Here is an 18,034-nt window from a genome sequence, read left to right as displayed (position 1 = left end):
CACATACACACCTGAGTAGATACAGAATAGAGCATATGCACGAAGTAAGAAGGAGGCCATTTGGCAAGATGGGGGAAAGGCACTAACAGTTAGTCAGGGGGACATTGAGGAAAGGCCTCCTGTAGGAGGTGACATTTGTGCTGAACTTTGAAGAAAACTAAGGGATCCTAAGAGGTGGTGAGGCAAGTCTTTGACACAAATCTCACTTGCATGGACTACATCTGGCAGGATGGGAGTGGAGAGTAATTTTTCTCATTCTAGGTAAATTAAGAGTTGAGAGTTTAGCATGAGACATATAGCAGATTAAAAAAAAAAGTTCGAAAGACAGACAAATTCTTCAGGAATTCTCTAGCTAGCCACCAGAAGCAGCTGGCTGCAATCTAAAGCTCCAAAGTCCGAAAATATCCCCAGGATAGGAACATTTTAGAGCCAAGATCTAATAGACTGAGTAGCAGCTCAGCAAAGAAGCACATTACAGCTGAAGGCCACTGCATAGCCCCAGAACAGGGTAACAGAGAAGCAGAAATACCTAACAGAGAATAGATATTCCCAGGGGAGAGCATCTTACTGCAGAGGAGTAGCAGTAGGGTGGTGTCACCAGAGGGTCTGGGGGCTCCTCAACATCAGAAGCTTGAGCTGCCCCAACTACAAACTTTCCTAAGCCATGCATGTTCCCTCTGTGACACTCCATGCATTTTCCCCTGGCTAACCATGTTTCTTGAATACTTCACAATTAAGTCTAAATCTCTGTTTAGAGTCTATTTTTTAAACTCCTTTTATCTTTCCTCCTTCTGGGGTAAACTATGAAGAGATATCTCCCAGCAGAATGAGAAGATTCCTTCGAATCTGTTTCCATTCTCCATCAGCAGCTCTGCTTGGTTTCCTCTTCAAGCAACATCATGTCCCACTTCACAGCAAGATAAGCTGACCACCTGAAATCTCAACCCCAGGAAGAATGGCCTTGCCTCTTCCCTCTGGAGGGCTGGAGGATAGAGCACTAAACTCCTCCCAAGACCTTCCTTTAGAGAGGGCTCACAACACTCCAGGTGTCTCCATTCTCCACCAGCAGCTCTGCTTGGGGCCTGCTCTAGAGAAAAACATTCCCCAACACCAGGTACCCCCCTTCTAGTCATCCTCCCAGTTTTCAGTTTCCTTCTGTGTTGTCTTCCTCTATTAGATTGTAGCTCCTTGAGGGCAGGAACTATCTTTTTCTTACTTGTATCCCCAGTGCCCATCACACTGCCAGGCACACAGTAGGCACTTAATGTTTATTGAGATGAATTGAATTTCCCTTCCATGATGCCAATCATAGTCCTGGTAAATATTTACCCTTCTCCCTTATCCCAAACCCCTAAACCCCAGCAACCAAAACTGCCATACTCCCAATGTTAAAATCCTAGCTATGCTACGAGTATTAACTTATATGACTTTGGACAGGTCACTGAGCCTTCTTTGTATTCAGTTATTTTGTGTGTAAAGTGAGAGTTGGAAGTGATCTCTAAGGCACCTTTCAATATTGAATTCTAGGAATTGTCCTTAAGGGACAAGATTGTAGTAGATCTCAAAGGGTAGGTCAAGCAGTTTAAACTTTAGTGGTCACTGGGGACAGGGATTGTTTGTCTTTGTAATCCTTCCACAATGCTTGGTACATGGCAATTATTTAATAAAGACTTGTTGAGTTGAATTTACCCTATAGATAATAACTACTCAACAAATATTTCTTTAGTACACTTTCTGGGTAATCAAGAGGGAAAGGCAAGGACAGGTTTATTCAGTTCTGTAGGGCAAATAAGGGGTGGAGCTTTAGAGTGGAATGTGGGTTTTAAACTAAATGAACTTCCAACTCTGAAGCCTGTGCTCTTAAGATCTGATGAGCTTATGAAAGGAGACAGGAAGAAAGAACCAAACTGTAGCTGGAAACATGGGCTTCACCTTCTAGGCTAGAGAAAACCAGTCAATAAGGAGGGCCCCAAGTGGTAACTAGACTGTAAGGAGTTCCTAGAATTTCAGGCAGTCCTGAGTGTCTAGACTTATTACCACACCATCCTTTCATTAAGAATTAGGTAGGTCCAACAAAGACTTGGAAGACTTCACTCAGGGGCAATCAGTTGTGTGTTCTCCCTCATTAGAGGCCTCCAAACAAAGGGCTGGATGACTACTTCAGGGAAGTGGGGAGTGGGGGAAGATATTGTAGAAGGAAACCTAATATCAGGGGCAGATTGGACTTGATGTCTCCAAGATTCTGTGATTGGTCTGTTGGTAACACATAGCAAACTCCTGAGGGATGCAAGAATCAAACAGAATAGTCCTTTCTAACATGCTACCCACCATATGCATGCACATGTTATGAGGGGGGAAATTCACAGCTAGAATTTTTTTTAAAATAAACATTCTATGGAAAGAGTCTAAGGGCAAGAATTGAGATAAGCTAAGTCAATTTGTGCTAATAAAATATTCTTGCAGTAAATGTGTGGCTTGCTCTTTTGGGGCTGTGGGGGGAGGGAGGAATACAAAATGAATATCATAAAAGATTAGGTGCCAAAGGAAGCAACTACCAGCTAGATGGAAGTTGGTCACATAAAAGGAGGCTGTGGGGGCAATTCTAGTTAAAACTATCCCCAGAATTCAACCGGACATTTGCCTGGTGGCTCACAGGCTTATCTATACCCTTTATAATATTTCATAGATAAGAATGGCAAAGGCCCAGTAGAGTTCGTTATCACCCACATCCATCACTTCAGAAACTTTGATTTTTATTCTGTATCAGCCTCTGTCTTCAAAAGACAAAAAAAAAAGACTCCAAGTCTTGAGAAATCCAATATTTTTAGTCTCTTCATATGGAAATTGTTCCATTCCTGTGACAAAGAGCCTCTAGAGGAAGTTTCCCAAAGCCACTGGTTAATTTCCCACTGGTCCTACCCAGATTCATTGAGATTTCTCCTCCATTTCCCAAGCCAATATATCAGACAACACTCTGGGGAAGGAGTACTGCAAGAAAATTGAGAGGGACAGTCATGGTGACAGTACCAATCCATTATTCACTTTACATTGGCAAAGGTTAATACAAAAATTTTAGCATCCATTTCTAATTTTATTTCCTAGTTCATTCTTACTTCCATCTACTAACCCAACTAGAACTTTCTTCCTGTCACAAAGGAAGTAAAGTTCTTTTTTTATTGATCCTGGGTCTAGTCTTTGGTTTCTGGTCAAAACCTCTAAAACAATTCAAAGCTATTGCCCTCTGATTTCTGCTCACAGATTATCCCTGGTCTAGACAAGTTCTCAGCATCAGCCTGAGACCAGTGTCCAAGAAAGACAACTTTGATCTCCCTTAATCCTTCCTTGGATTCCCCAAAACTACCCTCCTTTAAAATTCTCTTCCTCTAAAAATGACTAGTTTTTCTACATTGCTTACACACATCTACCACCACCACCACCCTCCAACATACCTTAAAACCATTTATGTTTTGATTAATGAAGTACCAGCTGAATGGGGTTGCCTCATGATATGGAAGGAGGTAGTTAGAGGTCACCAAATTCTTCCTTGAATTGGATATGCCTTTAATATATGGGATAAGAAAACTAGATGTCAGTGATGGAACCAACTCAGAGAGAGGGAGGGATGTGGATAATGTAGTAGGGGAGGTTAGTTTCCAATGAACAATGAGCTAAACCTTTCTCTACATTTTATCCATAATCTCTAGGTTTCTGAGTTTGACAAAAAACTGAAAAATGACAGTGGTTAAAATGCCCCTAAAAAGAAGTTTAAGGCAGTTATCTCAGAGGGAAAAGCTTACCTTTCCACGACCTTTGAGAAAAATATGGGGCTAAAAATAGGGCATGCAACTATGTATGGGCATAGTTTAACATTTATCTTGTCGTTTCAGAGATGGAAATTGAACTGAATATCTAGTCCTGTCTCTTCATTTTTACAGAAGAGGAAACTGAGGCCCAGAGAAATCAAGTGGGTTGATCAAAATCACAAAGCTAGTAGTGGCAGTAGCTGGTCAACTCCCCAAGATCCTTGGGTTCAGCGCTTTCTCCACTACAAGTTGATTTCTCTATCCTGAGACAGTTGGGTGGTGCAATGGTTAGAGTAATGAATCTAGAGTCATGAAGACCTAAGTTCAAATCTATCCTTGGACACTTACTAGCTGTGTAACCCTGGGAAAGTCACTTAACCTCTGTTTGACTAGGTTTTCTCAACTGTAAAACAGACATAATAATAGTATCTATCTTTCATGGTTGCTGTGAGGATCAAATGAGATATTTATAAAGTTCTGAGCACAGTGCCTGACACTGAATAAATGCATGTTCTCTTCTTTCCTGTGAAGATTTCCTAATTCTGAGGTGAGACTGGTGATATTTATTTTGTAGAAACCTCCAAGGATGTTTGCTAAAGTTGGAAGAGAAGACCAATAGTGTCTGGTTTTGACTCTTTTACTTGTCCAGCTACACACCACCACCATGTTTCTAAGATGGCTCCTAAAGATGCCAGTAGACTAAAAGATTATTTTTTTAAACTAACAAAATCAACAAGCTTTTAGCTAAATTGATAAGGGGAGGGGGGAGAAATCAAATGACCAAAATAAAATGTGAACGAGGTAAAAATTACAAAAATAGAGAAATAAAAACATCAGAACCAAATACACACTATTATATACCAGAATGATTTCCTCCCAGTGATGAACCTGTTTGCTCTTTACGTCCATTTCCATAGAAAGTTACTTCTCTTCACTTATCCCTTATCCCCAGTGGCCACAAAGATAAATAAGAAATTAAGCCTATCTCAAATCTCAGGTGCAAGGATGGGATTGGAATTACAAAAGTTCCTAAAAGAAAGAAAAAGACTTTGTGACATGGTATGATGCTGTGCGAAAGGGAGCTGAAAGAAGGATTTCAGAGATAATTTCTATTCTATTTTGAAATGATATGAGATACATTTATGCAACATTTGCTGCTCACACGAGAAGATGCTCTGCTGGAAAACACAAACTTAGTGAGAGATAGGAACATCAGTACAATGAGAGAGAACACAACCTTGATTCCGTTTAGAATCTATAGATAATGAAATAGACCTCTGGGGCTGGCAAAGAGAAGCACATGTCTCCTGCAGCCTCGAGAAAAGCATTGTCAATATTTCCAGGAATAGAACTAGCCCAGAAGGGAAATGAGCATTTGCCTAGTGATGTGAAGGATTAACCTGTGTTTTATGCACATTTTGAGGGAGATAGAGAACAGCGCAAGAGTTCCACACTAGTCAGGAAATTCTGACTTATAGTCTACCATGCACTTTTTGGTTTGTTTTTTTTTAATTTACCCCTGGAGTATAATACTGCTTGGCACAAGGACTCTGGGAATGCTGCTGACTCCCATGGGAAGCTGCCCAGGCCTGGTTTGTCAAGGCTGTTGAACCCTCTCTGTATAGTTAACTCTCACAGAGCGATCACTCGAATTCTCAATCACATCAGGTCTCTGTAAAATCCTGAGCATCCTAACATACAGGGAGAAAAATCACATTCCCATTCCATCTAGACCTAAGTGAGAAGAGGCCATCCAGGGCATCACATCAACAACTTCCCAGCCTGATCCCTCCTAGGAAGCTATGTGACACAAGGGATAGAGCATTGGGAGTGGAGTCAGGAAGACCTGAATTGAAATCCAGCTTCAGATACTTATTAGCTGAATGACCCCTGGGCAAATCACATAACCTTTGTTTGCTTCAGTTTTCTCATCTATAAAACAGGGATGATAACAGCACCAAGGTTGTTGTGAGGATCAAATGAGATAATATTTGTAAAGCACATAATAATATTTACCTGGTACATAGTAGGTGCTTAATAAATGTTTGTTCTCTTCCCTTTCTACTCCACACTCACATGATCCTACAAAGAGAAAAGGCTACATTTAAACTAAAGGAAGTGACCCAGGTTGTTCTTCCAGGGACTATAAACATTGAAAAACAAGATGTTTTTAGATACAGGTTTTGCTCACCTACAGGCAAACTCCAAAGAAGGGAGGATACCAAGGATCCGTAAGACAGTAAATTTCAGCTTCACATTCAGGTGGGCTCTCCAAAAGCTATCCCTTCATGCCTTTAGTTTTGTGAATTTATTTCCTGAGAAACACGGGAGGAAATTGATTACCAAGTGGCCCTTAGCCAACATGTTGGGCTCATGCATCGTGCTATATAAGTATGAGATCTTGTTATTATGTAAGGTTCTTGGTATATACCACTATCTTGCTTGCCTTTTTCAACAGAGTTCTGTTTTTTTGGTTTATGCTTCATTAGATGTCCTTCCCTAATCATTCAAAAGGCAGGTCCTTACCATTGTATCTTAGTCTTCCTCCTGAAGTGTTCCAGCTGAAATTTAATTTTAATAACTTCACTATTACTTCTAGATGTCAGGTAGGTGGTACAGCATATAGAGTGCTACCTAGGTCCGGAGTCAAGAAGACTTGAGTAGCAAAGCTGGCCTTAGACACTTATGAGCTGTGTGACCATGGCTAAGTCCCTTCAGCTCTCTTTGCCTCAGTTTCCTCAACTGCAAAATGGTAATAATAATAATAGCACCTAGCTTCCAGAATTGGTGTGAGGATCAAAGGAGAGAATAATTGTAAAGCACTTAGCACGGGTTAGTACGCAGTAGGTGTTTAATAAATGTTTGTTTCCTTCCTTCCTTCCACAGTTTTTACAGTCACCCTCAACTGCTCCAATCAAAAAGCTGGATAACCTTCCCAAACACTTAACACATCCTTTAATTTAATGATTAAGGTTGCCCAAAGTCTCCTTTCCATGGCTCTACTGTCTAAACATTTCCACCCCACTGAAAACCTGGACTCTACATCTGGCTCCCCCTACTCTGACAGGTGAGATTTTTCTTACATTGCCAGGGTCCAGGCCTTCATGCAGTTTCTTGCAGTCTGCTCATCATGTCCTCTTCCATATACCCTCCACTACTCCTTTCCAGAACCCTATGCTGCCTTCCCCCACTATTGTCGTTGGACTGTCCTGCTTGCTTGTCTTTGAATCTCTAGTACTTAGCATAGTGTCTGGCACAAAATATGTGATTAATAAATGCTCTAGCTATACACGTATCACAACAGGTCCACCATCCAGGTCATTTATGACACATTAACCAAAACTGGGCTCTAAACAAATTCTTGAGAACTAGCATTTACTTCTGTCTTCTGAAGTTGATATCGAACAATTTTAACTATCATGCCCTTGGTGTTAATAATGTTCATTATTTCTAGAATGTTTAAGAATTTTAGGCACTATGCGTAATATTCACATTATATAATGTCTGCTCTAATTACATTATTGTATTATATTGTTATTAAAATATGTAATTTCTGCTGTCTAAACATGTCAAATACATACCCTTGAATCACTCAATCGGGCATCAAGCATAATATCTATCATTCGCTTTTGCCAAATGTTTTTCTTCCTTAGTTTTATTTATTTCTCACAAGAGTTGTATTTTTTCACTTCTTCATTTTCTTATTTCTTTCTCAAAAAAAAATTAATACAGGCTTCAAGTAGAGCAAATTATTGGACAGAAAAGTTAAAGGCTGTATTCCTTCCCAAGTTCTAGGTCAGTATTCTGCAAGACATGAATTTGGAGGGTAAAAAATTGTTTTGTGAAATAAGAAGATGATACTTAGAGTATGAGGGAACATGGAAAAAGATGAATAAAGGAAATGCAGAAAGAATGGGCCTGATTTGATTAAGAAGTTAGAACAAATGAGGTGACTGATGAAGAGGGTTTGTCTATATGATCAGTCGTCAGTCAAAAACTATTGTTAAGCTTTGCGGCACTCTACCAGCCCATCCCTAGAAACTCTTAAACTGGAATCCCAAGGTTTACAGAGTTCCTAATATATGTAATAGGCAATGTTAAATACACACTATAGAAACCTTTTTCTACCCTGGCTCTTTCATCCAACATGCTACCTATCCCATCCAGCTTTCTGTCACCTGTAAATTTGTTGTATATATTATCTAAACCTTTGATCGAATCATTAATTAAAATGTTAAATAACGTAAGGTCAAGGACATTGCTCTAGAAATCTGCCAGCACATTAATATTATACTAACATTCCAGAGTTAGCAGTAGGACAATGCACCCACAAGGCTGGGGAGCTCCTCTCACTTTCAAGTTTCATTTTTTCAAAGGGAAAGATTACTTTTCATCTAGTCTGTGGAAAGAGGCTAATAGGGTAGGACTTACCCTGGAAACAATTTCTTAGTAAACAAAGTTTGTCTTCGGTATACATCTGCTCCTCTCTCAGCACCCCCCTTCTGTTTTCTCTCACCCTCCTACTGCCCCTTTAGTAATTTGTTAATAAAGGTTTTGATAATGTGATTTAAATATATCAATTTATTTTCAGCACAATATAACACAAAGTGTTTCATCTTTGGAGTCAGAAGATGTTGATCCAAATCCTGGCTCTGCCACTTTTACCCATGTGAAATTGAAGAGATTCTTTTACTTCTCTAGGCTTCAGGTTCTTCATTTATATCAGGTTGGGCTAGATGACCCTTCTAGCTCTGATTTTTTGATGCTAACAACTTTCATCAAATCCCGGTCAAATGTCACTCTTATAGGAAAAGCCCTAGTTTTCCATAGTTTCATGATTTCAGTTACATATTTGGAGGTGTTTTTCAGTGTAAGTTCCAATTCGATTATAGATGTCATTTAGAGTATGTATGTGTACATATACATGTAGAGCTATTTATATATCCCAGAGGGCTTTTGATTCTGAGATAAAATTTTAGTAGTAGTTTTGAGCCTTATATTCAAATTTATCCCCTCTAACCATAATATTCTATGACTCCTATTTTAAGCAAAACTTATACACAAAAATTTGAACTTAGAAAACAATTAAAGAGACATTGCTCACACACTAGGAAATGTGGTTGGAAAGAGAAAAAAAATGAAATCAGCCTACAATTCCCTCCAAAATAAGGTGGCCAGTATTAATAGACTTTAGACCCTCGCCAATGCTAGTTTTTATCTTGCCCTCAGTTCCCTCAAATCATCCATTACCATACTCTTCCATGGCTACATTGGTCAGACTATTGAACATAATTTTGTCTGCTCATCTTCCTCTTCTATGTGCCTCAAAGTATTATCAAAAATAACTCATTCTTGGTACAATTAAAGTTTATCAAAAGTAATTCTATTTCTTGGCAAGAATAAAGAAAACTTTCAGTCCCAGTGCTGGAGAAAGTAACACCCAATTGGGTTGTGACAAGACTGACTCCTTGTTACAATAGTGTTATAATGAATCTCTAGGGAGCTCAGCCCCATTAACTCAGAGGAAGAAGCAGATCCCTGAGTGGGTCCATACTTTGGGGTTGTGTACATCTCTATCTCCATGAAAACAAAGCAGCATCCCAAATACTGCAGGTCTTGCTTCGGCTCCACAGAGACAACATAGTCTATTTCACCAAAGTCTCATGTATAAGGTGGGCATGTCATCCTGAGACATGAAAGAACCATTTAACAACAGGCCCCTTGGGCTGACCTGGGGATGAGCAAAAGTTACTCCTTTGGTCTAGAATGGGAGGGTTACTGGCAACCAGTGATTAACATATCTTGCTTCTTTATCCATTTGCTTTGGAAGCTACTTCTCACCACACACCAAGAGAGTACAGAGATGTAGATCAGAGCAAAGGACATTGTCAATTTATGATGCCATGATGTTAGAAGGACAAGAGGCTCCCAAAAGGGAAGCAAAGGGTTGTGTGAGTTCAGTATGATGCTCTACTGAGACTGCCTGAGAAGACTGGTCCAGATTAAAAAATCTTCTCTCTCATTAAGAGAGTGGTAAGGAAAGGGTTGATAGATAGTGGTGCAGGGAGCCAAGAAAAGGGTATTGCTGGGAAATACTGAACTTCCTGAGAAACATGGCAGCCCAGTCCAAGAAAAGAGAAGACACCTGACTGTTTCAGATCTGCAGACCACGTGCCATGCCCTGGAACTGGTGGGGAGAATCAGAAGTACCCTGCCACCCTGTGAGTAGCACCATCAGTATTACCAGAAGTACAATTGATCCAGAAGGGAATTTGAATATTTGCCCAGTGACTTGTGGCATAATTTACATAGTAGACCCTTGTGTAAGGAGATAGTGACTGGGGCAGCAGTTGCATGGGAACCTCTGGTAGGTGCCTTGTAGTCACCCATTTTTTTTAGCAGTATATGCACAAAGTCTAACGTGACATAGATTGGGCATTCTAGAAAAAGTGATGATGGATAGACAAAAGGAAGGAAAACACATCATTGAAATTCATCTTGCCTGGCTTGTCAGGGCTTGTCTGACCCAATGGACCCTGTTAACTGTTTCAACTGAAAAAAGAGTCAAAGGTCCTGATTGCCTCAAATTAGAATTTGAGTGAAATCCCTTAGTGTCCTTACACAGGATAAAAATCACCTGCCCTCCACTTGTAAAAGTATCGCAGAATCTCAGAGTTGAAAGGATCCTCAGAGGCTGCCTAGTCTAACCTTTACCTGACCAAGAATTCTCTTGGCAACATACCAATAAAGAAGCATCCCACCTTTGCTTGAGGGGACCCCACTACCTGTAAAGGCAGCCATTCTATTTTTGGATACCTCTAATCATTAGGGGCGGCTAGGTGCTCAGTGGATAGAGCACTGGGCTGAGAATCAGGAAGGCCCATCTTCCTGAGTTTAAATCTGGCCTCAGACACTTACTAGCCGTGTGACCCTAGGCAAGTCACTTAACTCTATTTGCCTCAGTTTCCTCCTCTGTAAAAGGAGCTGCAGAAAGAAATAGCAAACACTAGTATCTTTGCCAAGAAAACTCCAGATGGGGTCATGAAGGGTCAGACATGACTGAATAGCAACAGCAAGCATTAGGAAGTCTCACTTTATAAATCTGTCTTCATGCAGTTTCAACCGATTATGCCCAGTTCTGCCTCTGGGACCAAACAGAGCAAGTCTAATCCCTCTTCTGGAGGTCTCCTTCAAAAACTTGGAGGTAGTTATTATGTCCTCACTGTCTCCTCAGCTGTGAGGATGAACATCCCTAGTTCCTTCAGCCCCTCATCATATGGCGTGACCTCAAAGCCCTAAACCATTCTTGTTGCCCTCCAGTTTAACAATATCCTTAAAAGGGGTTACCCAGAACTGACCACAATTCTGCAGACGTGGCCTGAATAGGAGAGGACAGAGAAAAACTACCACCTACCCATTCTGGACATTGTGTCTCCTCTCTTCCTGAAGTCTATGATTGAGCCAGCTTTGGGGGCTCTCTTTCACTCATGACATAGGAAGCTTGCAGCCCACTAAAACCCCAACATGACTGTCAGGCTAATCACTGTGTAGCCAAGTGTCTCTCACATTCTATTTAAAGCATCAATTTTTGGAACCCAAACATAAGGCTCCACATTTATCCCTCTTAAATGTCCTCTTATAAGATTCAATCAACCTTTAAACCAGCTGAGAAAATAATGACTGACATTTATATAGAACTTTGAGACTTGCACAATGCTTTACATTACATTATCTCATTGATTCATACAACAGTCTTGAAAAGTACATGTTAACTATCTCTTCTGCATTTGTCGTCTGCACATTTGATAAGCATAACTTCTCTGACTTTACCAAAGGCTTTGGTAAAAATCTTAACCAGCATGTGGCCAGGCTCATAACTCTGCATGACTCCATTGTAAATATTTCCTTTGACATTCATGCCAAGCCATTAAAGCCTACTGTTTGGGTCTAACCACTAAACCAGTTCTAACCTATCAGCACACACCTTTCCATCTTGTCCACAAGAAGAGTCCAACAGATTCTATCAAGTGCTTTGCTAACATCTAGGTAGTCTCCATCTACAGGATTTCTTTACCCTACGAGTCTATTAACTCAAATAATATTGAACAAGCCCAGGATAGAACATGGCCTGAGGCATCATGAGTCAAGACCACCTACGCCAGCACAGCAATGATTTTCAAACGTGGCCAATCCACTCTCTCACAACCCTACAAAGAAAAAGAGTTACTTTCACAATGAGGAGGGTGACATTATTTTCCTCTTCTCCAGAAACTATAAAATTAGAACTCAGACTCTCTCCCCTCTAAAAGAGGGGAGAATAGCAAGAATTCATAGGAGGGTAAATCTCTGCTTCCTCCCTAGGAGCTCTGTCATAAATTATGCCATTCTGGTTGGGTCTTATGTATTCAATTCAGGAGAAATGCAGGAAAGACTGTTTTGATTACTAATTGGTATTCAGCATATTTTCTGGAATAATGTGCTGAAATGCACCACTCTCTCACTTTTTTTTTCCACAACAGCTTGGTTTAGTTGATTTTTTTCAACTTGTGTTCTATCACAAACCTTATTTTTTTTCCTGCCTGAATCACATAAAACCAGCTCTTCCCTGTCTTAGACCTGGGCATCTCTTGAACTGTCCTATCCAACTCTTAATCCTAATGAATCTGGTTCTGTTGACTCACAACTTCTCTAGATCGTCCTAATCACACTGATTCTTGCTCCTGTCCTGTAGAAAGATCTACAAACCTAAGCCAGCAGCCAGCCTTCATCATCGTACTTGACAATAAGGCCAGGTAGTTCACTGTGACTTCAACATTCAATTCAATAAATATTTATTAAGTGCCTCTTGTGTGCAAGGCACTGTGCTAGATACCGGGAACGCAAAGACAAGAATGAAACAGTCCTAGATCCCGAGAAGCTTAACCTCTACTATGCCTCTACAGGCATAGAAATAAGCTCAATATAAGAAAAGTTAAGGAAGAAGAGAGAGTACTAACAACTGGGGAATCTGGGAAGGCTCCCTAAAGGAGGTAGCTCCTGAATTGAACATTAAAAGTAAGTGGGGGACAGCTAGGATAGAGCACGGGCCTTGAAGTCAGGAGGACCTGAGATCAAATCCAGACTCAGACATTAACTTTGTGACCCTGGGCAAGTCACTTAACCCCAACTGCCTAAAAAAAAAAAAGTAAATTTGAGTTCTGATTAGTAAAGCTCAGGAGTAAGTTCATTAGGGCAATGAGGATTGACTTAAGATAGTTCACAGAGGTGGGAGATAGGGTATCAGAATGAGTGAATGGCTAGTAGTCCAATTTGATTGAAATGTAGTGAATGGCAGGGAGCAGTAAGGGCAAAAAGGTAGGTAAGAGCTAGGTTGCAGAGGACCTTCAATGCTCAGCTATGGGCATTTTATCCTATAGGCAGTGAAGATCCATTGAGTGTTTTTAAGCAGGGGAGTAACATGGGCAAACCTGTGCCTTAGAAAGATGGCTTTAGTCTCTATGTGGTATATGAATTGGAAAAGGGAGAGAACAGGAAGAATGCAAATTAAGAGTCTGTTACAGTAGTCTCTGGGAAAGAGGTGACAAAGGTCGGAACTGGGATGGTCGGCATTTAAAGTAGAGAGAAGGGAATGAATCTAAAACATCCAAATGAATTGGAAACTGATTAGATATGATGGATGAGGAATATAAAACAGTCAAAGATAGCTTCAGCATTAGTGACTGAGACAATGACAGTGCCCTCATTGGAATTAGTGAAGTTTAGAGTAGTGGCAGGTTCAAGGAGATAGATAAAAAGTTTTATTTTTAACAGACTAAGTTTGAAATGACCATCAGCTATCTGGCAGTTGACTAGAGTTGAAGAGAAAAGTTAGAGGTGGAAACTTCAATGGATCTTTGGGCTCATCAATGTAAGTACTTCCTCCAAATGGTAAAGATTGCAAAACATTCATCCTGCTTCAGTGCTTCCAATTTTAGTTATTTTTCACAAATACCCAATAGAGGCTATTAACCAGAATTCAGCTCACAACATATCTTTGAGCACTAACAGTCTTCCAAAATTGGGACTGAACAATACCTTCAATATCATTCTTTTCATACTATTGTTCAACTCATGATAATTATTAACTACAAAATAATGAACATCATACATAAAATACCTGTTTTGTGATCTCTGTAATATATTGAACACTTAGCACATGTATTCTTCAGAAATGTGTCACTCAAAATGCCATTCTCTTTAATCCAGTTTCATTCTTTCTTTTGTTTTATGTACTTCTTATAAGGGCTGCCTTTTTTTTCTTGCTTCTTGTTAATTTCTTTTTTTTTTCATTTTTCTAACATTGTTAATGATAAAATATAAAAAGAAAATTTTTTAAATGATCAAGGTTTTAAAATAAGGTATTTTATAAATGTTTATTATCTCTCCTTTCCGCTGCTCCCCCATTAATCAAATTTCAAAATTAAAATTCCTTTTAACAAATACATATAGTTTGGACAAAACAAATTCCCTCATTGATTATGCCCAACAATGTATGTCTTATTCTGCATTTTAAATCCATTACCTCTCTGGCAGGAGGTAAGTGACATTGCATTGACCAGAGTTTTAAAATCTTGCAAAGTTGTTTTTCTCTATAATTATCACAGTATAAATTGTTCTCCTAGTTCTGCTCACTCCATTCTGTATCAATTCATAGAAATCTGCCCAGTTCCCTCTGAAACTGTCCATTTTGTTATTTCTTGTGGCACAATATTTCATTATATTCATATACTACAATTTGTTTAACCATTCTCAATTAGAGGACACCCCCTACCTTCAAATTTTAGGGTACTACAGAAAGGGCTGCTATAAATATATATGTATATGTACGTATGTATGTATGTATATGCAAAATTTCCTTCTCTTTTTTATTTCTTTGGAATACAGGTTTAGTTTGTTGTATACCTGGGTTAAATGCACAATTTAGATAACTTTGGGGGTATAGATGCAAATTGCTGTCCAGGATGGCTGGACCAATTATCCCAGTTATACCAAGTTCACTGACAAGCCTGTCTTCTTGCAGCCCCTCCAACACTTATCTTTTTTCTTCTTTTGTCATCTTTGCTAAGCTGACAGGTGTGAGGAAGAACCTTAAATTGCTTTAATTTACATTCCTCTGTTTATTAGTGATTTAGAATATTTAAAATGAGGCAATTTTTATCCTTTCCTTTTTTTAATGTATTTTTCTTTTTTTATTTTTTAATGAGGCAATTTTTAAAAGCAGTTCATATAAGAAGTAATATTGAACTACTGTAATAGACTCCTAATTTGCCCCCCTTAAACACATAATATAGAAATAAGAGAGAGAGATATAAAGATAGAGATAAATAGGTACAGATATAGAAATATCAGACATATTCACATATAGATATAACTGCTATTTAGTCTTCCAAGTACTACCTGCATACCTTATCACAGTTTGAGCACAGGTTTTGATAAATCTTCCTAAGGTGGAAAGACTACAATTGTGGATTTGATGTTAGAGTATATGTCTGATGTCTAAGAACATCCTAATGAAATTGAAAGAGATCCACCAAGGTAGTCAGGCAAGACAATAAATTTTTCAATTCTAGCAGCTTTCAAAAAAACCTTCTACTTAATGATAGAAGAGTTTCCATTGGTATTAGTATGGATAGTACCCACACTAGTGAAATTATAGATCCTTGAAGTCTTGATGCACAAGGAAGGAACAGCTGGGTAAATTAGCTAGGCTGATTGTTTACTTTCAAGGTCTCTGCTCTGAGTGACCTGGAAGATAGGGCATTGTAGGAGGGAAAATGTTTAGTGGAACGATGAGATGATTTCTATAGTGCCAAACAACATTTAAAAAAAGATGATCCATAATCTGAGATAAAAAGAAAGAAGAAGTGTTGAGAACAGGTTTTCTTAGAAGGAACAGAGTAAGTACAGAAAGAATGGACCTGGCTTGTTTGGGAAACTAAAGTAGATAAGAGTTTGGTCTACACACTCTTCAGTCAACTATCTGAGTTATTATTCAGCTTTACACTGCTAACTCCACTTAGTTCTCAATCCGAGGCAAATTCTATATAAGTTATTCACTGGCTGAGAAGTTCTGATGGATGTGGATCTGGAGGTTGAAGATATTGCTGTACATGAAAATAAAGGACTCCTTCAGCTAGAAAAGCTTCTTTCATCTCTTATGTCAGCCACCTCTAGATCAATTGGGATCCTACAGCATCACGGCTTCTTGCACTAATACTCTCACCTCTTTTTCCCCAACAGGGAACATGGGGAACAGCACCACTATCACTGAGATCATTCTTCTGGGACTCACAGATGCCTGCAAATTACAAATGCTGATCTTTGTGGGGCTCCTCCTGACCTACCTTATCACACTGCTGGGGAACCTCCTCATCATTGTCATCACCCTGATGGATCATCGTCTTCACACCCCCATGTACTACTTCCTCAGAAACTTTGCTGTTCTGGAGATCTGGTTCACTTCTGTCATCTTTCCCAAGATGCTGAACAACATCCTAACAGGAAAAAAGACCATCTCCTTTCTGGGATGTTTGCTGCAAAGTTTCCTCTACTTCTTTCTAGGAACTACAGAATTCCTCCTCCTGGCTGTGATGTCCTTTGATCGATATGTGGCAATCTGTAACCCCTTGCGTTATGCCACCATCATGAGGAAAAGGGTCTGTGTGCAGCTGGTGCTGTCCTCATGGGTGGGAGGTTTCCTTCTCATCATTGTACCTAGTGGCATCACATTTCAGCAGCCTTTCTGTGGCCCCAATATCATCAATCACTTTTTCTGTGACAATTTCCCATTGCTAGACTATATGTGCAGACACAAGCCTGGTGGAACTGATAGGCTTTGTGGAGGCTAATGTCACTTTGCTGGGCACCTTATCTGTCACTGCCTCCTGTTACGGCCACATCCTCTACACAATCCTGCGCATCCCCTCAGCCAAGGAGAGGCAGAAAGCCTTTTCCACTTGTTCTTCCCACATCATTGTAGTATCACTTTTTTATGGCAGCTGCATCTTTATGTATGTCAGGGCAGATAAGGGCAGTGAGGGAAAGAACCTGAACAAGGTGGTGGCTATCCTTAACACTGTGGTGACCCCAGTGCTCAACCCTTTCATCTATACCCTGAGGAACAAACAGGTGAAACTAGTGATTAGGGAAAAGGTGGGCAAGTGGATCTCCTAGGCCTGAGCTAGAGCTGCAGAGCAGGGAAAGTTGCCTGTGGGAGGCAAAGGTTCTTGACATTCCCTGAAAAGATTGTTCTAAAGGTCTCCCTCATTATTCACCCAGATTTTTTTTCCTTTCCTCTCCTCCCTTTCGCCAACAAAGGCCCTGCCCTCTACCCAGGCTTCCCAATGGAACTAAAATCGTAGTGCTCTGTTGTCTTGCTTACATCATGGGAACCTGGTGATTGTTCAGTTCTTCTAGTTAAGGAGGCAGAGAACACAGAGGTCAGTTCCACTCTGGTGGCATGTCTTGCCTGCTATTCTAGCTCCTGACCCATGCTTGCATAGTGATAGTTTCTATCACTCATAGTTCATCATTCATTTACAACAAACCCAGGTACTATTCCTGCTGGGATAGCATGTGCTTAAAATGATAAAAATTATCATCATCTAAAACCTTTTTATTATCTTTCTGGAAAATGTTATATAAAACTATTCAAAAATATACTGCATTTGCCCTCTGGGACTATATTGTCTAAAATGTGCAAATTTAAGATGTCAAGGTCATAGCAAAAGCAAGCAAACATTTAAAAATCCAGATTAAATGATGCATCTATATAAATTGAATCCAATAGGTAGGATATACAAGTTCAAGTAATTTGGAAACAGGCTGGATCACAGCCTCATTTGCACCTGGAGAAGATCTCACTGGGAAAGGAACCTTATCCAGAGACATCTGAATGAAGGAAGAAGCCATGGCAACCCATGCAGAAAGACAATTGTGATACTGTATTGTTGACACACGAAAGTTGAGAGGAAGATGGTGTATTGGATAGAATGCCAACCCCGACATCAGGAAGACTCATCTTCTTGAGTTCAAACCTGGCCTCAGACACTTACTAGCTATGTGACCTTGGGCAAGTCACTTAACCCTGTTTGCCTTAGTTCCTCATCTATAAAATAAGCTGGAGAAGAAAATGACAAAACACTTCAATATCTTTGCCAAGAAAAGTCCAAAGGAGTTCACAAATAAATAAT

At 39.8% G+C, this 18,034-nt stretch overlaps 1 pseudogene; it reads left to right on the top strand.

The window, feature by feature from the left end:
- The first annotated feature begins 16,087 nt into the window (after positions 1-16,087).
- LOC110206128 (olfactory receptor 6E1-like) lies at positions 16,088-17,015 on the top strand (annotated as a pseudogene).
- Positions 17,016-18,034: the final 1,019 nt, after the last annotated feature.

The sequence above is a fragment of the Phascolarctos cinereus genome, unplaced genomic scaffold (assembly GCF_003287225.1).
Source record: "Phascolarctos cinereus isolate Bilbo 61053 unplaced genomic scaffold, phaCin_HiC Scaffold_3;HRSCAF=262, whole genome shotgun sequence".
Classification (NCBI taxonomy): domain Eukaryota; kingdom Metazoa; phylum Chordata; class Mammalia; order Diprotodontia; family Phascolarctidae; genus Phascolarctos; species Phascolarctos cinereus.
Note: the sequence above shows the minus strand (reverse complement) of the source record. Positions and strands in the feature narration are given on the sequence as shown.